This window comes from Haemaphysalis longicornis, unplaced genomic scaffold (assembly GCF_048455015.1).
Source record: "Haemaphysalis longicornis isolate Haplotype H1 unplaced genomic scaffold, Haemaphysalis longicornis Haplotype H1 scaffold_13, whole genome shotgun sequence".
NCBI lineage: Eukaryota > Metazoa > Arthropoda > Arachnida > Ixodida > Ixodidae > Haemaphysalis > Haemaphysalis longicornis.
The window spans coordinates 7284742-7308713 of record NW_027526233.1 but is presented as its reverse complement, the minus strand read 5'-3'; the positions used below and the strand labels follow the sequence as shown (position 1 = coordinate 7308713).

Sequence of the window (23972 nt, the reverse complement as noted above, 5' to 3'; positions counted from 1 at the left end):
CAGGTGCTTTGCCCCCTTTCATTTCTTTCAAAGCCTTCCTTACTTCTTCCGTCGTTACTGGTGGGATGTGTATCTCCTCTGAACAACTGTCTCGTTCGACATTATTCTGTATGTCCCGGCTACTGTGCAGATACCTATAGAGCTCCTCGGCCAATGTGACTATTTCATCACTATTTGTGATGACATTGCCTTGCTTATCCTTAGGTGCATATATCTGATTTTTGCCCACGCCAAGACGTCTCTTCACTGCTTTCAGGCTACCTCCGTTCTTTGCAGCGTATTCGATCCTCTTCATATTATACTTCCGTATGTCAGCTGTCTTACGCTTATTGATTAACTTCAAGAGCTCGACTAGTTCTATTCTGTCAGCTGCGGTGGAGACTCTCATGGTTTGCCGTTTCCTGATTAGATCTTTCGTCTCCTGTGAACGTCTACCAGTATCCTGTCTAGCCATAGTGCCCCCGACTTCCACTGCACACTCCGTGATAATGCGTGTAGGGTTGTCCCTGGCTTCCTGTGTCGTAGGCTCGGCTTCCTCCTTAAGGGCGGAATATCGGTTCTGCAGCGCGATCCTGAATTCTTCTACTTTACGTCTTACTGTTAGCTCATTTATCGGCTTCTTTCGTACTAGATTGTTGCGGTCCCTCCTCAAATCTAGCCTAATTCGAGATCTTACCATACGGTGGTCACTACACCTTACCCTTCCGAGCACTTCCACATCCTGCACGAATCCAGGGTTATCGCATAATATGAGGTCTAATTTCACTTTTGTGCTCCCCATTCGGGCTCCTCCAGGTCCACTTCCGACCCTCCCGTTTACAGAGGAAGGTATTCATTATGCGTAGGTTATTCCGTTCTGCAGGCTCAACTAGTAAGTCCCCCCTGCAATTTCTACAGCCCGGACCATAGTTCCCAACTGCCTTGTCTCCAGCCTGATTCTTGCCTACATTAGCATTGAGGTCCCCCATAACTACGGTATACTGTGTTTTTGCTTTAGCCATTGCCGATTCCACATCTTCATAGAGGCGTTCCACTACTTCGTCGTCGTGGCTGGATGTGGGCGCGTAGCCCTGCACCACCTTGGGCTTGTACCTCTTATTGAGCCTAGTTACAACACCTGCTGCCCTTTCGTTAATGCTATAGCGTTCATCTATGTTGCCAGCTATGCTTGTATTGACTAGAAATCCCACTCCCAGTTCTCTTCTGTCCTCTAGACGACGCTAACATATGATGTGTCCATTTTTCAGCACCTTGGAGGCTTCGCCTGCCCTCCTAGCCTCGCTGAGCCCTATTACATCCCATTTAATGCCCTCTTGAGGTTGCCAGGTTGAGATTCCATTGGTGGCCTGTCCGGATCCAGGGATTCTTAGCGCCCTCTGCTGCGTCACAGGTCTGACCGCCGCCGTGGTCAGTTGCTTCGCAGCCGCTGGGGACTGAGGGCCGAGGGTTAATTTGCGTATTCATGTGAGGGTGTGGCCGTTACTACACCAGGGTGGCCAATCCTGCTCTGGTGAGGGAGTGCATTGCCGGCAATGGTCGCCGGGGTCAGGCCGCACCCCAAGCCCCTTTGTGCAATTCCATCAATACGCGGATTTTTTTTTAATCTTTTGGGAATTGTCCGGCACTGGGATTCGAGCCACGGTCCTTCTGCACGCGAGGCGGGTGTTCTACCTCTACGCCATCGCTGCACTGCTCGTGATCTTCAGCAAATGTTACTCTATAGTTTATTGGTACGAGGGCTCAGCCTCTCAGCCTCAGCTCAGCATTCACGTCTTGTTCACGCTAAGCGATGTTGCTCCGCTATCTCAGAAGAAGGCCAGAGAGTGTAAAAATGTCGTTGGCGTTTTAAAACGCAAGATAAGCTTACTATTACTCCAGAACACTAGGTTTTGTCACGGAAATTATTTTATTGCAAAAGAATCGACAGTCGGGCAGCCTGGTACTGGTTAAGCATCTTGAACGCCAGTGTACTAGACACATGCACATGCTCACGCACGTGGGCACGCGCGCGCGCACGCACGGACACACCCACACACACACGCACGCGCGCGCACGCACACACCCACACGCACGCACACGCACACGCACATGCACACACACACACACGCGCGCACACGCACGCACGCACGCACGCACGCGCACACACACCCATAACGGTAAAACAACTGTTGAAGTTAACGGACAGGCGGGAAGACGTTCGACGGAAAGGGACCGCGACTGTTCTAGGAGACGTTCAAGTGCCTGAGACGATTATGAACGTACTCGAGAAAGGACCAAAGTACAGAGAGGAGCCAGATGTGCAAGTTCATGAATTACTTGCACCAAACAAAAGAATCGCCAGGAAAGCTGAAGGCCAGAGTCAAGAGCTGGGCCTTTTAGAAGGGGTGGACGGTTTAGCGAAGACAGTTCACAAGCCACGAACTACTAAGAAGCGACCCTTGAAAGATATTCTGCACTTTTTTAGATATAAGAACCTCCGCCTTTTACAGGCAGACAAAGACGGATGTTTTGTTGTTGTACCTGAAGGTGTGTTTAGCGAAAAGGCAGGTCAGGCAATTAGTAAGAACTTTGGACAGGTTAAGAGGGGTGTAACGAGAATTAAAAGCAAGGCCATGAAGTTATGCAATGACCTCGGACTGGCGAAGGCAGCATCTGGTATAAATAAATGTGTAGGCAACTCGTTGGAGGTCTTTTTCTTGGATAAGACGCATAAAGCAGATTTGCCGTTTAGGACAGTGGTTAGTGAGAGAGGCTCTTGGCAGATCCAGGTCAGTAGGTTTCTTCAGAAAGATTTACATACGCTAGAGGTGTGTGACCCTTTTGCAGCCAAAAAATCAAAGGATGTAACTTCCTTTCTTGAACAACACCAGAACATAGGGTTTATGTTTTCTTTCGATGTTACAGACCTCTTTTATTCCGTGCCTCATGTTGAACTGCTCGAGTCGGTTAGGTCCTCTATAAAGGAGAACGGTGAGGTTTCGTTTCAGAATTCAACAGGGATGAATGTAGACAATTTTATATCTTTACTTGAATTTTATCTTAATAGCACTTTTAATAACTTTTGAAAATAGTTTTTACTTGCAACGTCGTGATATATGTATCGGTTCGTGTGCAGCCCCTGACCTGTGTAATATTTTTTGTCTTATATTGACCGCGCCCTAGGGGATGTTTTTAATGGGAACAAGGTTCTAAAAGTTTTTAGGTTTGCGAATGATTGTTAAATTTTTTTAAACAAGCAGAATTACTTGAGCTACCATAACCTGTTGAACGGGATTTTAGATGATTTTAAACAACATGGCAAGGGGCTGACGTTTGCCCATGAGGTTCCGGAAAAAGAAACGCTGCAGTTCCTGGACATAGAGATGTCTGTTTCTGAAAAACATGTGTGTTGGATGTATCATCCAAGAGTTACAAAAGACCTTTTACCTTATCAGTCGGCGCATTCAAAGACCGTGAAAAGAGGTTTTGCTGGAATGTGCCTTCAGTCTTCTCTTATGAAGTCGTGCTCGCACAGAATGGAGGAAAGTTTAAAAAACCAAGTGTCCCGGTTAGACGATGCTGGCTTCCCCTGTACGATCCTGGCGCCGGTGAGGAAAACACTCCTCCAAAAGACAAAAGGAAAAACGCTCAAAAGGATATCAAAGGATGGTGCGAAGCCAGTGGTGGTTCCGTACATGCATAGAGTAGCCCACAATTTGAAAAAAGTGGCTAATAGGTACGGAGTACCTACAGTGTTCTCTGCTCCTGTAAAGCTGGGACAGCTTTGTTCTCTACCCGCCGCGGTGGCTCAGTGGCTAAGGCGTTACGCTGCTGGGCACGAGGTCGCGGGTTCGATTCCCGGCCGCGGCGGCTGCTTTTCTGATGGAGGCGAAAAGCAAAAACGCCCGTGTGTACGAGATCTCGGCGCACGATAAAGATCCCCAGGTGGTCAAAATTAATTCGGAGCCCTCCACTACGGCGCGCCTCATCGCCTGCGTTGCGTCGGCGCGTTAAACCCCACAATCAAAATAAAAAAATCAAAACCAAATCAGCTTTGTTCTCTGACTGCAAAAGAGAAAACCAAAAGGAGCGGTTGTGCGAAAAAACATTCCAAGCCCTTTGTGAAGTGGGCGAAAGGCGCCGTTTACGAAATTCCACTGACATGTGGAAAGGCCTATATTGGCCAAACTGGGTGCTGCGTGAACGATCGTGCAGGGGAGCATGAGCGCACTTTGGGAGATATAGATGCCAGAACTAACTTGACGGAGCATTGCAGAAATTGCGAAAAAAACTGTGTGCAGGCCGCGACTGATAGAGATTAAGATTCTTGGTCGGGGTAGCAGGGATGTCGCGCGGGAGATAATGGAAGCCTTCTTGATAAAGAAGGCGTACAATTGCGTGAGTGACACATCTTTGGCTTTGTATAAAAGCGAGTCTGAATTGTTAAAGTCTTGTCTGTAGGGTTGACGATGAACATTTTATTCTTGGCGTTTCGCACATGTATTCTCGGCGCATGCGCCAAGTTGTCTTATATTTGAAGGCGTAAGCCGTTGAACAAATTAGTTGTTATTTGCGCTCGTCCTGTTGTCTCCTCTTCGTGTCGTCGTTCCGCGCAATCCTCATGGCTGCTTGGGCAGGTGTTGCGTGGCCCAGTGTGCAGACGTAACGTCTAGCTTCTTTGGTCGAGGGTTTGTACCAGCCCAAGGCCAGTCGAACCCCATCGAGAGTGGCGTAAGTAAACACTGCATTGGCGATGTGCTGACTGTGCCTCTGAGAGAGGTATTCCCTGGTTGAAGTGATGCCATTTACGGTTGGGCGTGCAAGTCTTGGACAGGTGCAGGGTAGAAAAAATCGAGGCGGTTGGTTCGCATGGAGTGACCCGGGCTTCTTCTTCTTTTCCTTTTAAATGCAGAGCATTTCTTAGCCTCGCATGTTCCTGCGTCGGACGGTGTCAACAGTTTCGCGTCCGAAGCAGATGCGCCTCTCCTTCCCTCCTCTCTCTCAACAGCAGCTGGCGCGCGCATGCGTCGTAGTCAGCCCGTTCGCTCCGTCGTGGTCTCGGCGTAACAGGTGCGTGATAGCAGCGCGGTGGCGCGGTGGGCGTTGAAGGGCGCGCCCTGCTTGTGCATGCGCGCTCTCCCCCCCCCCCCCCCGTACTGCTCTCCCTCTACTGCGTGCGCTGCAAATATAGCTGCTAGCCGTCGCTCGTGTTTCAGTCACTGCGTTGCTCCTTCCTTCCTTGGTTGACGCTCGTGCCCACGTTTACTCGTGTCTGCTACTCCAGCATCACGGAAGAAGCGATGGAAGCAACACTGCCTTCAATCACTACTGAGGCCCCAATGCTCTGCATTTACTCGTGTTCCCCTCGCGGGAAGGCGCGGGAATTTTTTTCTTCTTTTGCTTCTGTTATCTTTTACTTAGAAGATGCACCTCGAACTTGGTTCGAGAACCATGAGAGCTCTTTGACCAACTGGACTGAATTCGAAAGCGGCCTCCTCAAGACCTTCACTACCAGTGTGAGAAAAAAAAACGAGCTGCACTTTTGCTTGAAACTCAAACGCAACACCTCAACAAAGGAGTCGTGATCTTCAGTGAAGAAATAAAGCGAGTATTTCGTCACCCGGACCCGAAATGATGGAAGAAAAGAAACTGAGATTTCCTCTGCGAGGAGTAAATCAAGAACTCTTGGCTTGCCTTGTCCGCAACCCCACTAAAACGGTGACCGAATTCTCGTCTGAGGCTGCCGCGATAGAGAATACGCTTGAAATTCGACCGCGGCAGTACGACCGCCCTGTCAACGCGCTGTTCTCGGCGACCATAGGTGCCGGAACTATAAGCACTGATACATTGCGATAGACCATCCGAGCACTGGTCAGGGAGCAGCTTCGAAAGCTTTTTCCAACGACGCCTCAACCTCAAGTGGCTTCCCTGAGTAACGTCATCCGACAAGAGTTTCACCAGGCACTGTGGACTTCTACTCCATCCGAAGCACCCCACGAGCCACAAGCGATAACCTACTCCGCAGCTCTACGTCGACCCCGCCCTGCTGCAGCCCGTCGTCAAGAGGCCCCGCCACACCACCGTCCACTGTCGCCAGCCCGACCTACTGTATACCAATACTAGACGCCGAGGAAGACCGACGTATGTTTAACGCCCGATGATCGCCCGCTGTGCTACCACTGCGGAGATGCCGACCACATTGACCGTCGCTGCCCTTACAAGAGCCTCGCTTTCCGAGGATTCTCCGTCGACGCACCCCGCCATTACCCGGCAGGCGCCCTACTGAGATCGAAGAATGCCTGTGCAACACCAGCTGAGGTGCAGCGCATTTCTACCGTTCACTGTCGCCCTAACCATACCAGTCGCCGAACCGGCGTAGCATTCCTGACTTCTCACGTAGAAGGGCCCCAAGCCCACGCGGTGGAAACTAAAAGCAGAAACATCTGGTGGTGAAGTTGCACAATGGCGGAAAAAGGAAAACCCTCCAATGACGCAAGGAGGCCCCGAACACCGTGGCCCCAGCCAGAGAAACCCTGATGTGACTCCCGAACACGCCGACAGCCCAACAGTGTGACGCGCACCCGATATGACCGCGCCTGCTGCTGACAAGCCGATGACAAAGACGACGCATAATTCTAGACCGTCAACACGCAGAAGCCGAAATACGACGCACCGACACACCCGCAACTCGAGGAAGGCGGCGTTCGACGTCCAGTTAGTTGACCATTTCATTTCATTTCATTTATTTACTCTCAATGCCGTGAGGCGTTACAGAGAGGAGGGGTACAATATTGAATAACAAGAGAAAAGAAAACAGCAGGGTGGTTACAGAAAGTGATTGCTGACCGCGGATTTGAAGTGCGCAGCGTCACTGATGGAGACGATGGAGGCTGGAAGGTGATTCCACTGCAAGCTGGTCATTGGAACAAACGAGTTCAGGTAGATGTTTGTTCGGGAGTATGGCACACCAACTTTTAACGGATGATCAATGCGTGATGACACGTATGGGGGAACTGAAAAAAGGGATTGCTTTAAGATCTGATTGGTATAAAATATTTTATGAAAAACACATAGGCGGGATATCATACGCCGGGTTGCAAGATCAGGCAGTTGTACTATTTGTTTCATGTTAGTGACACTGGATGACCGGGAATAATCAGAAAGAATGAAACGAGTGGCCCGATTTTGGATAGCTTCAAGTGTGGAGACAAGATTGGCAGAATGTGGATCCCATACAGAAGAGGCGTATTGAATCTTCGGCCGTACAAGAGTTTTGTAAAGCTGCAGCTTTAATGAAGTGGGAGCTCGAGAGAAATTTCATCGGAGGAAGCCGAGCATGCGGTTCGCATTGTTGCTAATATATTCAATGTGCGGCTGCCACGAAAGGTTATCTGAAATCTGAACGCCAAGGTATTTGTAGGTGGTAACCGATGAAAGAGGGGAGCCGTTAAGGAAATATGTGTTTACAGGGGTGTGCTTGAATATTTGCACTTGTCGACGCTTAGTTTCACTAGCCAGGTGTTGCACCAGGCTGAAATTGTGTTAAGGTCAGTTTGAAGTTTTGAATCGTCCGCGAAAAGACGTATTGATGAGGGTATGGCATCAGGGAGATCATTAATATAAATTAGGAAGAGAAGAGGCCCCAATAGGAGGAGGAGGCCCTGAGGGACACCAGATGTAACGGGACAGTGAGGAGATTTGTTATCATTGATAGTTACATATTGAAAGCGATTTTGCAAAAAACATTCAATCCACCTTAAAATGTTAGGGTCAATGCTCAGTTTGCTAAGCTTATAAAGTAGTAGTGGATGGGAGACGCAGTCAAATGCCTTCGCGAAATCAATGAAAATGCAATCGACTACTGACGTAAGATCCAACAAAGAACAGAGATCATTAGTAAAGGTGATCAGTTGAGTGTCACAAGAATGATTTTTGCGAAAACCGTGTTGGTAAACTGTAAAAAATGAATTAGATTCTAGAAAACTCATCAAGTTAGTGTAGATGATGTGTTCGAGTAGTTTGCATGGGATCGATGTAAGAGAAATGGGTCGATAGTTAAAAGGGGAGAACACTTCACCAGACTTGTGTACTGGAATCACCTTTCCACCCTTCCAGTCGTCGGGTAGTAAGGAACACTGTAAAGACTGTGAAATAATATAAGAAAGGATCAATGAGGAGTTCACATTGGTACTTTTCAAAAACTTATAATTAATCCCATCTATTCCAGAAGATGAAGAAATTTTAGCCCCCTGTATCAGCTTGAAAATTCCAGCACAGTCAATAAAAATTGGTTCCATTGGCTCAAGATATAAGCTTTCTTTAACACGAAACGAAGTGGGAATTGTTTTAGTAAAAGATAAAGAAAACGTATTGTTGAGCAACACGCAGCACTGCTCTCGTGGAACAAGTGTCCCATCAGGTGTTTTTAATTTTACATCTTTAGATCTGCTCATATTAACAGCGCTCCAGAACTTAAGGGGATCAGTTGATAAGAGGGATGGGAGCGTTCGCTGATAATACTCTGTTTTTGCACGAGAAAGGGCTTTTTTATATTCTGATGCAACGCGCGCATAAGCCGACCACCTGTCAGCAGAACTTGATAGCCTACAGCGGCGAAAAATACGCCTTTTTTTGTTAAGGAGCCGTTTTAGTGAGACGTTGTACCACGGTTGGCGTTTAGGACAGGATATTCGTCTGAGCGGTATGTACTTATCAGTCTGCCATTGAACCTTGTTTCGAAATAAAGACCAGTTAACATTGAGCGGACGCTCCCAAAACTCAGGAAGGAAATAATCTATAAAAGCTTCCAGTTCCCTATTTATGGCTTGGAAATCAGCTTTAACGTAGTCTCTAATTTGTTTAAACTGTTTGGCGGGGCACGAAGAGGCTGACGGTATAGTGAAATGGGCAACCAAGTGGCCACTCAAAGCAGGCAAAAGCGTTAAAGATAAAACAGATTCGGGAACAGTGGTCAGTAAAAGATCAAGGGTGCTGGAAGACGACTGGGTAATGCGAGTAGGTGCTTTAACAAGTTGACTTAAAGGGGTCCTGAAATACCGTCCGCCGATGCGTGGATGTACATGTAACCAAATAAAGCAATGTATTAGCAATCTCCTCCCGCAAGAATTTTGTTGAAGCGATGAGTATTAGCTGAGGAATCGTAAATCAAAAACCGCGCATTATCGTCGCGTCGCGTTTCCTCCTCCTTTCAACTTACTCTCCGCTGTTGACGGCGAGCGAGCCTTCCCTCCCATGATGCTGCGCTCCTCGGCGGTGACGTACTTCCGCTATTGCGCTGCTCACACAGCCGTCTGCTACGGGCAAGCTTTGTTGACACCATGAATCGCGCACTCCGCTCAAGGCTGGAAAAGCGAACGAAAAATCTGGCCCCATGTGTGCGGCGGCCTGGCCTTGCCCTTTCGCGGTGTACGTTGGTGCAGAACTTTGCTATCGGCGGCACGCGACTTTTTATCGGCGGCATACTCGCAGCCGCACAGGGATGATCCTGCGCTAGCTCCCATGGATGCACAGCGCACTGTTTATCCAAAAAGCGCCGTATCGGATGTGGCCCTGCTGGTGCCGGGTCTTATTTTGTGGCGGTCGTAATTCCTGCCGGCGGCATGTGAAAAAGACATTTTAAACCGATACAGAACCCGTGCACAAAACGCCAGTTCAGCTTGGGGCGACGTGTGGTGGAGAGCGGCAACGTTGGCAAAACATGCTCCGTCGCGGCTCTGAGCTTTCTAGCGCTGGAGCGAGCGCCATTTCTTTGACAATATCAAACATCGGTTGCCCTGGCAACAAGGCACAAACCGCTCTAGAAGTCAGTTACGGTTGCGTGATCCCGGTTCAGCTTGGGGCCCCACCTTGCGGCATATGGGCACTGCAGGCATATTACCCACTCCCATTTGGAAGTGCGAGATGCGTTTGGCATTACAGGAGGCGATGGTGTGTGTGTGTTGTGGACGCCTTTGTTTCGCGATGAAATGCGCCGTTGTGCTTCTGCGGGTGGATAGGGCTTCCCATGGTCTGGATTATCTTTCTCAAGCAGCGTACGACTCAACCTCGCATGGGGTATGTGCAGTGTGCGTGGCTAAAAGCCATCTCGGCTTGTGCGCCAGAGTTAAGTGACTTGCTGTTCGTCCCCGCAAACCGCGCGCGAGGTGAGTGCCGAATTTACGAGGGGCGGGAGGAGGCAACCCATCGTCTGTCAATCGCGGTTCGGACTTGCAACGCATGTTGTGAGGTTGTGTTCGTTCGAAACGCATCTCTGGATTGTTTGGAAGTTTAATAAAATGTATGCGTCAAACCCGGGCATTCGGCTCAGGGCGTTCTCTGCGATTGCAAGAAAGAAGTGCCACGGGGCTTCAACGCTTTCTTTATGGAACGTACTCAAGTAAGAGAATATTCATGTCGTGTTATGGCCCTGTTGCATTCAATACACACGGTTAAGCTTTTGTTTTCACTTGTTTCGTTTGTCGTAAAATGTCCAAGCACTCCGGCACTCCGCTGGCAGATCAGCCGGCGAGCCGACGCTGAGCAGACGACTCATCTCTTTGCCGGAAGTGCGTGAAAAAGCCGCCCAATAGCAGGATGTCTAGGTCATGACGAACATCTGGGAATCGATGATGTAGACATGTGAAGATGGCGGCGTCCAAAAACACGAAGGAAAGGGTGAGAAAAAAGCGACAAACTTTGCAACAAAAGTGTGAGCTTTCCGCTGCGCGTAAAAGAGTAATACTTGGCACAGATGATGTTGACGACCCAATCTAACGATTGCGCTAGTCAATTTAGGGTGCTCAAAACGCCTTTCAGGGCCCCTTTAAGTTAAATATAGAGCAAACGTCAATAAAACTTGAGCATTCTTTAGAAGCACTGGTTGTTACAGGAAAACGCTCGTTCCACAAAATTGCCGGAAAGTTACAATCACCTAAAACAAACAAGGGGGCTTTAGGAAATTTAACAACCACTTGGTTTAGGCAATCATGGAATTCATCACAAAAAGTAGGCGAACTGTTCGGCGGACGGTAGCAGGCACAGAACAAGAAATCTGCGTGATTTATCTGGATACAAACACAAAGAAATTCTAGATGCGATACAATGCGGACGTCATAAGAATCAATGTCATCGGATACCGCAATAAGAATGCCACCTCCTTTCCGCCCAATTCTGTCGTGCCTGTATATGGTGTAATCTGTTTTGCAATTCAGCAGTTCCTTATTGTCCACACCTTCATGCAGCCAAGTTTCGGTAAGTACAACAACATCGGCTGAGCACGCGTCAATCGCGGACGATAACTCATCACGTTTATTCATGAAACTTCTAATGTTGGTGAATAGAAAAGAAAGGTCGCGTTTGGGTTTCGCCTGAACGGCTGAGGATTGCTAGGTAGCGGTTGGGTGCGGTAGCGGAGAGTTGGCTGGACTAATGCCTGCTGTATCATCAGCGGAAAGAGGGGCACTGTACGTCCCAATTTCGTAGACGCTATCAGTTACACTGCAATAAGTATAACACTGTTTGCCGACGTACAGCTTGTTATAACGCAAGCTGTACTGTTTCCCTGTAGCCTTCCCGAAATCATGAAGCTTTTTGCGCGAGTAGCGAGTGGCTTTACAAAAGTCTTCCTGGATTGTGATACAGGTGCCCTTAAGTTTAGCCCTTTGAGATAAAATTCGGTCTTTCGTTTTGGCAGACGCAAACTTGACAATTATAGGTCGGCACTTCTTCTCGACAAAAGAGCCTAATCTGTGTGCCCGAGAAATGCCATCAGGGGGCACTTGTTCAGAAAAGGTGGTGGTCAAAAGCTCCCGTACTTTCTCTTCAGCTGACGCCCATGTATCTGAATGACTATCGTCAATGCCGCAAAAAATCAAATTGTCCCGCCGAGCCCTGTCTTCTAAATCATCGAGCCGAGACAGCACAGCCGACTTTTCGCAGTTGACAATTTCAGCTACTGTGCTCCGAGTGTCAGCGTCGTCAGTAAGGCGTTCCAGGATAGATACCTTGTTCTCAACCGCTGCTAAACTCTCGATAACATCAGTTACTCTATCTTCGAGCAATTTCTGGCTGGCTCTTACTTCATTTAGCGACGACATTACTTCGGCGTGGCGTGATTTCATTGTACCTGCGAGGGATTTTATAGCTTCCAGCACTTCGCTATTGGTAATCTCGGTTACCGGTTTAGGAGGCCCAGGGTTTAGCTCGATATCACCAGACAAAATAAGCAATTGCCTAGCATGAACACAGTCAGTGCAAACCATCAAAAGTACATGGGGGCATGGGACAAGCAGCAGACAACGGTTGCTCGTTTTTTTACAATGCAAGGAAGGTGAGCAACTAACCTGTATGAAAAACAGGAAGGGCTTAAGCAACGCCATCTTCACTGCAGCTGTCCATACCCACTCATGGCAGCGTGTTCACGCTGGCTCTTTATGCTGTCCGAATCCCCTGGTGGCTGTGATGCGGTGGTTCCTCCGGTGTAGATGCGCAGTGGAGCCGCGTCCACGCATGGCGCGCATAGTCCACATGTTGAAGATAGCGGCTGGTCACCGGGGTTGTCCAAGAACGCACGAAGTAGCCAGGCTGCGGCGTTGATTCCGGGGTCAGCTGTAGAACGGTTATCGGCCACGGAGACGAGACCGCCAGTATCTGTATGAAAAACAGGAAGGGCTTAAGCAACGCCATCTTCACTGCTGCTGTCACATGCCCACTCACATGCTGTCACATGCCCATTGACGGCTTTGGTATAGTCGCCCTCATAGACAGGGGAGCTGGCTACTCAGTAATGCGCGGATCAGTTGCGTCTAAGCTGAAGAAATTTAGTAAGACCAGATGGGACGTTCCGCACATACGCATAGCAGGAGGTCACCTCGGGATGCCAAGTGGAATGTGCACATAGCACGTCACCATACACGGGAAAACGAACCTTGCGGTGTTCGTCATTTTGCCTAACTGCTCCAGCGACGTAATTCTTAGAATGAACGTTTTAACGGGCAACGGTGCAATAATTTATTTACAGACCAAGTCTAACTTTTTCCTCTCATCACTCTATGATGCATGAACCGAACTTTGAACACCGTGCTGCTGTAAGGATCGCTGATGTTCCTGTCACCCTGCCACCCCGCGCAAGCTTGATAAGCACCGTTTAGTGTGAAGATGCTGTTCCTGACGTCGACGCGATCGTAGAGAGCGATGAAAGGTTCCTTATCGACCGCAGTGTCTTTGTCGCAAGAGGCATTGCGGCCTTCAAGCAACGCCAATCTCACGATTTGGCTACTAATTTCACCGAGGAGTACGAGCATTTAAACAAGGGCGCTGCAATTCCGTTCCTCGAAGAAACACGAGAAGCAAGCGACGTGATCGCCAACTTTAAACGCACGCCAGAAGATACCTTCAAGCTTCGATATCTTTTCGAAGTAACTCCGCGCTACCACAACGAGAATGGAACACATTAGTGCTTTGCTGCGTCGCTACAGGGAATGTTTTTCGCCAAATTTAAAATTATCTCAACACCTCTAGCGAAGCACAGAAATATAACCCAAGAAGGAGCTCCACCTACCCAGCAGGTCCCGTACCACGTTTCTTCACACGAGCGGGAAGCCACCCTGACACAAGTGGAAGATATGCTCCGCGACGGCATTATACCACCATCGAAAACCCCTGGGCTGCGCCAGAACATTAGATTAGGAACAGGTGCGAGAATACCTCAGTAACCTCAGATTTGCTGATTGCGTTGCCTTGCTAAGTGACTCGGGGGACGAATTACAAAGCGTGTTTTCCGCACGAGACCAACAGATTAGAACCAGGGGCCTCACAATAATACGCAAAAAACTACAGTAATTATCAATAACCTCGGGACACCACAGCGGTTTGAGATAGGTGGCGGGGCAGTGGAAGTCATGAGCGAATATATTTACTTAGGCCAAGTTGTGACCCAGGATCCCAACCATGAGGCAGAAATAATTAGAAGGATAAGAATGGGGTGGAGTGCATACGGCAGGCATTCTCAGATAATGAATGGCAGCCTACCATTGTCCCTGAAGAAGAAAGTGTATGACAGCTGCATCTTATCTGTACTCACCTACGGGGCAGAAACTTGGAAGCTCACTAAGACGGTTCAACTTAAATTGAGGACGACTCAGCGAGCAATGGAAGGGAAGTAGATAGATGTAGATAAGTAGATAGATAGGTGGTGCAGTCATGGTTGCATGAAAAAGGCTCCCTGCAATGAAATAAAAATGAACATGTCCCACCACAATCAAGCAGAGGAATTCTGTATAAGTATGAATCAATGGGACACACAGGGGGTAAACACCATGGAAGCCGTACTGGCTGAAATTGGTGTTAAGCGGCCAAAACACTGCACTTTGTGAAAGTAGTACGGGAAAGGTAACAACATACCTTTTTTTAGTGATACATGACGATAATCACGATAATGAGGCAGGCGATAATCACAGAGCTGTTTTTAGCAAGGCATGACAGCTGAAAGTCTTGTTGCAATGTTTTGAATTTGTGGTATTGCATATTTCATGTTTCTCTTCTAGGCTGTCTCACATAGTCCACACCCCTCTCCCCCTGAAATGAAATCTAAGCATATTCACATCAAAGTGGTCATATGCACGTGAATAAAGATGTCTTCTGAGCACCATGATTCCCGTAGGGACGAGGCGGCGCTAGCGACGCCCCCCGCCTTAAGCCCGTCCTACATGGTGCGATTTCCCCTGCGAATTCCCAGATGAGGCGCCGCTCGTGCGGTAAGACGACCTTTTTCGTTGCTGCGGTAAAGTTCCTATTGTTTGGAACCGTAGAGCAGCCCCCGCGAACGCCGCTGGTGCGGCGTAGAGGGGCCGGACCGACTGCCAATAGGAACACAGCTAGGTGAACGTCACGGCATCACCATTTCCACGCTTAGCAACCACACTGCGTTGCTCGTGTGCGCGGCATCACCGCGGACGAACTAAAACAAACAGACATGCGTTCTCAACACGATGCCGCATGTCATTTTCAACGAATGCTTAATCTGTGTCCGCGCGAGTGGCGGACGTCACGGCCGGGAAGAAGTACAAGAGAATCCAAGAAGAATCGTCCGGTGTAGACGAAAATACGCTAGGCACGCACAACACGCGAACCCAGGGTTGCTTGATCTGTTTGTCTTCTCTGCTATGTATGCGTATATTGATGAATAATTGGCATTTCTGATATGAAACCGCAAATAAACTCATATTTACTTCCAAACAGTCTGAAACAACTTGCCCAGAAAGTGCAATAAACCTATATTTTTTTAAATAACAAGCTATAGCTTGCGCAACATTTTATTCAGTCTGCAAACAATGTGCGTCTAAAATGTGAGAATCGCGCCATTGATAGGCTATGTAGACGACATTTCCAGGCATTGCGATCTTCCCAAGTGCAAATGTTCGTTCCTCCGGGTTCGCAGACGAAAAACTCACCAGGCAGGCCTGGCGTTAGTGGGGCGACCGTGATTCTCGAGCGCCTCCCTTCTCTCCCTACGGGATGCGGGACGCGCGCAGAAAACCACGACAGAAGCAACCGACGGAAGCTTGGTGCACTGTATTTATATGCCTTTTCGTCACTTTTGACCATTGTATGTAAATGCCGTTTCGTCACTTTTGACCATTGTTTACTACCGGCATGGGTTAAGGTAACCACCGTGTCGATTTCCCCATGCCTTGATTGCGTCAGTGCGTCTACCTGGGATGTTAGCTGAGTCTGGGCATTTCCCCGTTGCATTGGCGGGATTTCCCGCCACCGAGCTGTGACGGCTCCTGCCGCCTAAGGTCTACAGACGAGGGTCGATGCCGCCTGTCCATGCCCAGTGGCTTGAAATGTATTGGCCGCGAGGCCCACCACTGGAAAGGGCGGGGCTGTGATCGTTTCGACGTCAATTGTAAGATCGCGGTTCTTATTATACTGCGTAGTTGGCTTGCAGGGCGTGGCACTTCGCTTAGGAAACGCGTTCTAAACGTGTTTTGATCGATCAGAATTAGGCAAAATCCCCAAGGTGGAGTGAGGTTCTGTGAAGGAAAATTTGACATCCAGCTCAATGCAACCTTGCGGCTACAGCTATACATCTTTCTGAGAAACTTCTCAGTTGAAGGAAAATTCGTCCTGGCCAAGATACCAAGCTGGGACACCGGTTAACCGGACTAGGACGAAGTTTTCTTCAACTGCAAAGTGTCTGAGAAAACTATAGTTTTCTTTTGTAGCCGTATGGCTACATTAAGGAGGATGTCACATTTTCCTGCGCTAAAAATATTTTTGCGTCCATTTTCGTCGTCTAAAATAATTCCTATTGCATCAAGCGCAGTTTGACCTCAAGGGGACTTTATAACCCCATCAACTGTGGTAAATTCTCAGCAAACAACTTGAGCGTGGTGGTGTATAACCGGCTACCGAAGCGTAAGCTGCGGCTCATTTCCTCGATCAATAATGAAGACTACGACGATCGCTGAGCTAAATTTTTTATTTTACTTGTTTGCAACAAATGTATAGAGCAGGAAATCATGAAGCATTTACGGCCCGCAGAAACACTTCGCACACACACCCGCCGTGCGTGCCCGCACGGCTGACGTAGCAGCTGCAACCGACGCAGGTCGCCGCAACAACTTGTCACCCCTTTTGACAGTCACACTAGTCGTCTAAAAGTAATTACACATTGGTGAAAGCTGATGTAGTGTGGTGAAAAGTTGTGCTAGGTAGTGTCATCAGCTGTGGTTTTGACAGCGATGCTCAAATATATGCCGCCATCTATGGCGACCTGCCGCGGAGGTCGGTCCCGGCACCTTCGGCCCGTTCACACGCGGTGTGGCGAGCTGCCGAAGGGTGGCGATACCTGCGCGGAAGCACCGGCCAAGGCCATGGCAGGTATCGTGATTATCGATCGCTTAAACGGCAATCACCGCGGATAGAAAGTTACACATACAAGGGGGTGATAGTGAGGTCAAAAGTTATCATTATGGAGTGTCATTCGCAACTGTAACAATAGCGGCGATGAAGTATCTGCCTCGATGCTAAGCCGAAAGTTCCCAGCATTCGATTACGTGCATCCTAAGTCTGCGGCGAGCTGATGGAGAAGACCCTGTCGTTGTGCGCGCGCGTGTTGCGTTTGTGTTCGTCTAACTTCGTTTGTGTTCGTGGGCCCAAATGCTAGGTTCTCCTGTTTTAAGACTCCCCGTTACGCCAAATCTTTAACGACGTGTTTCGCCTCGTACACAGGCTCGCCTTCTGTGAGCAATCGCGAGTTTCGAAATTGATGCTAGAGAAAGGCAGGCTCACTGCAAACAAAAAAAAAGCCCACGCTGCAATTATAAATTCCCACGCAGAGGTCTTCATGAAAAATAAACATAGCCATATCCAGGAGGAGGGGAAACTTTATTTACACCAGTCAAAAGCACAAAAGGGTGTGCCCCCCCATCAGTCAGCCAGAATCCCTTGCGATTCGGCGGCTTCCAGGGCGAGACCGATGATTTTTCTCTGACTGCTGGAGGCCTGGCTGAGTAGCAGGGCCTCCCAGGATGCAGCATTTCTGTGAGGTTTTTTGTAAGAGGGACACGTCCAGACCATGTGAACGAGATCCGCTATGCCCTGACATTTTTTGCATTTGTAATCAGATACTTTGGGGTGCCATTTACTGTACAATACGGGGTTTGGGAATACCCCCGCCTGTAACCTTCTCCAGTATATTTCCTCTTTCCTAGTAAGGTGCGGGTGAGCCGGCGGTAGTACTTTCCTCGCTAGTCTATAGTATTGTACTATTTCGTGGAAGGTTCCTAGCCCGTCGTCTGCACTCGGGAGGGGCTCCGCGTACGGAGGAACCGCGTCTGGCTCGGCGGCGGCGGCGATCGTCCGGACTGTCAGACCTCGGGCGGTCGCATGTGCCTTTTCATTCCCGGTGAGACCCGTATGAGCTGGTGCCCACACTAATGTTGCCTGTTCTATGGGAGCCTTTGCGTTCGCGAGGATCTTCCATGCGGCATTGGAGATCCTTCCTCGATCGAAGTTTCTGATGGCGGACTTCGAGTCGCTCACTATCGTTTTTATTCCTGATTGAGTCATCGCCTGAGCGATGGCTGACTCTTCTGCCTCTGTTATGTCTTTGCTCAGTACCGTGCAGCACGAAACGGGGACTCCGTTTTCCGTAACCGCCACTGCTGCGAAAGCTTTTTTCGTCTGATATTGAGCTGCGTCTGTGTACAGGACGTCAGTCCTGCCACCATATCTAATTTGCAGGGCTCTGGCTCTACTTTTACGTCTAGCCTCATGATGCGTTGGGCTCATGTTTCTTGGCAGTGGTGACACAGTAAGTTTTTCCCTGAGCTGCCTGGGTAGCTCTATACTGTCTCTGCCTCTTTCTCCTGTCTGGTATCCCAGACGCTCTAATATCCTCCGACCCGTCTTGCTGCTCAGCAGCCGTTGTTGTTGTGACGCATTTACCGCCTCAATCAGTTCATCGATAGTATTAGATACACCCATACTAAGTATTTTGGCCGTCGAGGTGTTTGGGGGAAGACCTAGCGCACATTTGATGCCCTTTCTAATTATGATGTCGAGCTTACTTTTTTCTGCCTTGGTTAGCTTCATGAAGGGGGCTACGAAGAGTACCCTGCTAACGCCAAAGGCTTGAAAGAGCCTGAGTAGATTAGTCTCTTTCATTCCCCCGTGCTTGTTGGAGATTCGCCTTAACATTCTGCAAATTTGCGCGACGGCGTTGTCGAGTTTGCGGATAGTCTCAGTATTTCTACCGGAGTCCTGAACGTATAGCCCGAGGACTCTGAGCTTGTCCCTTGCTGGTATAGGCTTGCCGCCGGCCTTCAGTCTTATGTCGCAGTCATTTCTGCCCATCCTTCTGTTGTTTTTGGAGACGAGGAAAAGCGCCTCGGACTTTTCGGCCGAACATTTGAGTCCCAGCGGCTCTAAGTAGCTTTCGATCTCGTCTATGGCATTCTGAAGAACGTTCTCAATATGTCCATCGCTGCCACGATTTACCCACAGCGTGAGATCGTCCGCATACATGGTGTACCTTAGGCCTTCTATCCTGTCGAGTTTTTCCGGGAGTCCAATCATAGCCACATTAAAGAGGGTGGGAGATAGTACCGAACCTTGTGGCGTTCCCGTGTTGCCTAGATTGATGTTTTCGAGGGACATACCTCCCAGTTCTATGTTTGCCGTACGATCCGAGAGGAAATTTCGCACGTAGTTGTACGTTTTAGCGCCTACGTTTAGCTTGCTCAAGTTGTGAAGGATGGCTGTGTGTCTGACGTTGTCGAAGGCCTTGGCAACGTCAAGACCGACGATGACTCTCGTGTCTTTACCCGTGTAGTTTATGATATCCTCTCTGATCTGGAGCATTACATCGCAGACCGAAAGCTTAGCTCTGAATCCTATCATTGAGTCCGGGTACAGTTCCTCGTCCTCGAGATATCGGCTAAGTCTGGTCTGGACTACGCGTTCCATTAGCTTGCCGACACATGACGTGATAGAGATCGGTCTTAGATTTTCGAGGCTTAGTGTCTTTCCAGGTTTCGGAATGAGGACCAGATTGGCCCTTTTCCATTCCAGAGGAATCTCCCCGTTGTCCCAGCATTTTTGCATGTAAGCGGCTAAGTCATAGATGGACTCTTCGGTGAGATTTCGTAGCATTTTGTTGCTGACTTTGTCTGGCCCGGCGGCAGTTTTGGTTCTAAGGCGATTTAGCTCTGCTCTAACTTCCGCTACTGTAATCGGAGCGTCCAAGGCCTCGTTTGCGGCTCCTGCGTATTCAGGAAGAGTTTCGCGGGTGGACGGCCCCAGGTATCGGCTACGGACCTCGTCTAGTAAGTCTTGCGTGGTTCCCTCGAACTTGTAGACAAGGGTTTGGAGTTGCTGGCGCGCCTCCGATCTGGTCTTTTCCGGATCGAGTAGGTGCCTAAGTAACTTCCACGTTTTCGCGTTTCCCATTTCTTTGTTCATCTGACTGCATGTGTTTGCCCAATTTAGTCTGGTCAGCTCTAAAGAATAGTCCTCTATCTCCCTATTTAAGGCTGCAATCCTCCTACGTAGGTTCCTGTCCCATTTTTTATGTTTGTGTTTCTCCTCTAATTCTTTCTTTTTCCTCCATAATCCGACGAGGCGGCTGTCAGTCGTTTTGATCCCTTCGTCCGTCTCTATCTCGTCCGTTGCCGCTTGAGCGGCTTCGATAATTTTCTTACTCCACTCCCCAATGTCGCGTATCGGTTCGCTTGCCGTCGCGTCTATGCTTCTGAAAGTTTCCCAGCTAGTGATTTTGTGCTTGCGCATTTTCGGAACTGGGGTAACATTGCTGACTACGATTTCTATGATTTTGTGATCGCTGCCTAGGTCTTCCCCGGTATTTCGCCACGTGGCCTTGACTACGCCGTGTGTGAGGGTGAGATCGGGTGTTGTGTCTGACGACACACTATTACCTTGCCTCGTCGGATTCATGGGGTCGGTGATTAGCAGTAGATCGTGGTGTTGAATTGTCTGGCACAAGGCCCTACCTTTGACTGGAGTGTGTTTGTACCCCCAAGCTGGATGTGGGGCGTTGAAATCCCCCATGACCAACAAGGGAGCACCTTTGGTTAGATGTTTTGCTCTGAAAAACAAGTCTCCAAAATCGCATTTCCTCTGTCTGGGTGAGCTGTACACATTCAAGACGTATAGACTCTTATCCGTGCGCTTACGCGGGATGAGTTCCACCATCGAGTGGTCGATCTCGGTATTCCCAGTCTCGTGCTGCACTGCCGTTACGTTTCGCTTGACGAACGTGACTACCCGGGTGTCGCCTCCGAGTCCCGGGTAGGCTTTATACCCCGATAATTTGGAATTTTTCCCACATTCTTGAATCGCAATTATTTCCGGACGACCTTCGCCGCTGTCGAGGAAAGCCTGCAAAACCGAACGTTTTCTGCCGTAGCCCCTACTATTCCACTGCCAGGCTGTAAGATACGGCTGCCTGTGATCCATCGGGTCTGTTGAATTCTTGATTTTTCGAGCTCTTTTGCCGTCTAATGTTAGACTTATCTAACCGGTCCATGCGTTTCTCCATTTCCAGTAGTCTATCCTCTACCTTTTTCAGGCTCTTCAACTCTGCCATTGCTACGAAAACCTTTTCTAATTTCGACACCCTACTGGCGAGTTTGTCGTCAACATCGTTTAGTTTGGATTCAAGTTGTTCGAGAGGAGAGTGGACTACCTGCATCGACTCGACTACCTGTTCCGATGCCTTTGCGATGATTGCGGTCTTGATTTCGTCAAGCTGCCTTTTCAGTTCTGCGTTTTGTTCCATTATAAGCTTATTTTGCTCCATCAGAAACTTATTTTGCTCTGTCAACTTCCTTACAACCTCCGCATTTGCATCCTGGGCGGTCCCACTCACCCAACCTACCTTTGGTGCGTTCGTCTTCGAGTTTTCCAGTGATGCACGGACACTGCCGCTGTTTTCACTCGAGCTATTAGCAGTCGATATAACTTCAGTCCTCAGAGGTGGCAGGCGAGGGAAGGAGACGGATCGGTTCCTCGACTTGCTTCGGCTTCGAGACATGCTCCTCGCGCGATCCCGGCTCTGGTCCCTTCGGCTTGCCCGTTGCGATGCTTTGATGGTTGACTGCGCCTCTCTGTGCCTCCGCTTCTCGTCCGCTTCTTCTTCTTGCCTTGCCTGTTCTCCGAGCTTTCGCTCCCATTGTCTCTTTTTCAGGACGTACGGAGTGCGGTAGAGAACCTTGCACCTCTTGTCACCCGTCTCGTGTTCTTTTCCACACAGCTGACATTTTGGTACACAACGGTGGTCACTCGTGGGCGACGGATCACCGCATTTCCTACATTTGTCGGTGGGATTGTTGCTGCAGACGTCCGACCGATGGCCGATGTCACCGCACTTAAAGCAGACTTCATACTTCTTTCGGTATAGGAAGCACTTGATGGGCGATCCGAAGCACCTGACCCATCGTGGGACTTGGGGATCGGCAAAAGTGATGATCACTGATTCGGATCTTCCCATCCTACGCACCCCGATGATAGGGGGGTTAGTGCGGTGGGAGAAACCGACCTCGAGTTCCTCCTCGGAGAAACGGAGATCGATGCCATGTACTACTCCTCTACCGCAGTTCTCCGGTGCTGCCATGTAGGACGTGATTTCGTAGGCCTTGTCTCCAATCGGTAGTTTTCTCAGAGACAGTACTTTCAGGGCGTCTTCTTGCCTCGGCGTGCTGTATGTTATGGTGCCTTGCTTGTCGTTTAACACAACTTGGTCTTCTTCTTTGCCTTTTTCCCACTGTACGTCGGCGGCAAGTCTTAGCATTCCCCCTACGTAGGGGACCGAGAGCTTGGTGAGTGCAAGTCCGCCCTTGGGTCGCAGAATCACCTTGTGGTCCGTGTGTGGCAGTCTCGGCAGATGCGATGCAATCGATTTTTCCGCCAGCTGCTTGCCAGCCAGGCGCGCTTTATATTCTCCGATGGGTGACCTCTTAACGTTTGTCGCTGTTCCGGCGGCGGCTGTTGAAAGCGTGTTGCACGGAGCGTCGGCGCTCTGTTTTTCTCGTCGACCTTGATCTTGTAGTTCCTTTACTTTTTTCGTCACCTTTGTGATCCAGTTTAACTCCTTAAGTTCCGTCGGATCAATGTCCGTACCTTCTACCGCCACTTCCATCACCATTTTGTCGGCCGCGTCGGGCTGCCGCCAAGAATCTGATGGCGGACGCCCGGGGTCGCCGGGCTGCTAAGCCTAGCCTGGCTTGGCTTAGGGTTAGCGAGGCTGCGGCGTGGTCGACCAAAAAAAGGGTGCGAAAAAGTCTCAGAAAGTCCACTCACGGCTTGAATTTGGTATCCACGGAGTCCCTAGGAGTTCCGCAAACACAACACGTCACTTTCAAGCCAAAATTTGGGTTGTTCCTCTAGAGAAAAGGACATTTTACGGAGCCGACGTGACAGCAGTCCGCTCCCGCTGGCCCCCTAGCGGCCGCTCCTAGCCATATCCAAAACCGCTCGCAGGCGTTGAAAATTCGCGTTCATACCTTTCATGCATTGCGGACAAGTTGTCGTGAAAAGTAAACATATCAGCCGTGTAGAGTACAGGCTAGGGCAGTGATCGTTTATTCAATCTGGAGGCAACTATGAAAAACATTTTAGGAGAAATAGACACTGCTCAAGTCCAACTGTACATCACAGCAGTCGGCGGCGAAGCAGTCCGATCACCGTTGTCACGTAGTCACTCATTTACCAGGCATTACCGCGCGGTGAGATGACAAGTGAGCGCCGCGTTTCTATCTCTATTACAAAATGTCTTCTTGCACACACAGTCTCGTGCATGCCACGTCACAAGTATTTCATAATAATTTACAGTGTAATTTTTTCGGCACCAGTTGCATCGTCCTTGGCGTTAGCTGGCTGCGTACGAGCTGTGGGTCGCCATACTACCTAGACGTCGTGGTGACGCGGGGAAAAAGCGAGCCGCTGATTGCTGGCCCGGATTTTAACCAAATCCTTAAGAAAGGAAGAGCCAGTGGCAACAACAACGACAAAAAAAAAAACACATGACCCGGCGTCCAAGGAGTGACGTCATTCGTATGTGGCGCCACGGTATGTCCTCGAGGCCAATAGCGGCCATAGAGAGCCCCCTTCCCCTACGACATCGAGCACGCAGCCGGTGCGTACGCCGGCGGGCGCTAACTGCATCCTGCAGACAGCCTGCGCACAGTGGCGAGGCGCGTAGTGCGGTGTATTTTTTTGTATCGTGGTTGTCGACAGAACAGTGAGAGTACTGACGGCGCGTATTTTGTATTGCTTAATGTAAGGAAGGATGTCCACAAGGGATGCGGACTATATTAGGGCCAGGTGTAAAAAATCTCCTGCAGCACAACCAACAATTGGGCAAATGATGCCACAATGGGTAGTGGTGCCGCTTTACGTTATTAATTATTTCTGAAGCACCTTCTAAGAAATTGTGTTCTTTCAGGTAATGGTTTCTTCATACGCAGGCT

General features: G+C 49.4%; 1 pseudogene; it reads right to left on the bottom strand.

Moving 5' to 3' along the window:
• Positions 1-6716: 6716 nt before the first annotated feature.
• On the bottom strand, positions 6717-19347 carry LOC144164305 (uncharacterized; annotated as a pseudogene).
• Between the last annotated feature and the right edge of the window lie 4625 nt (positions 19348-23972).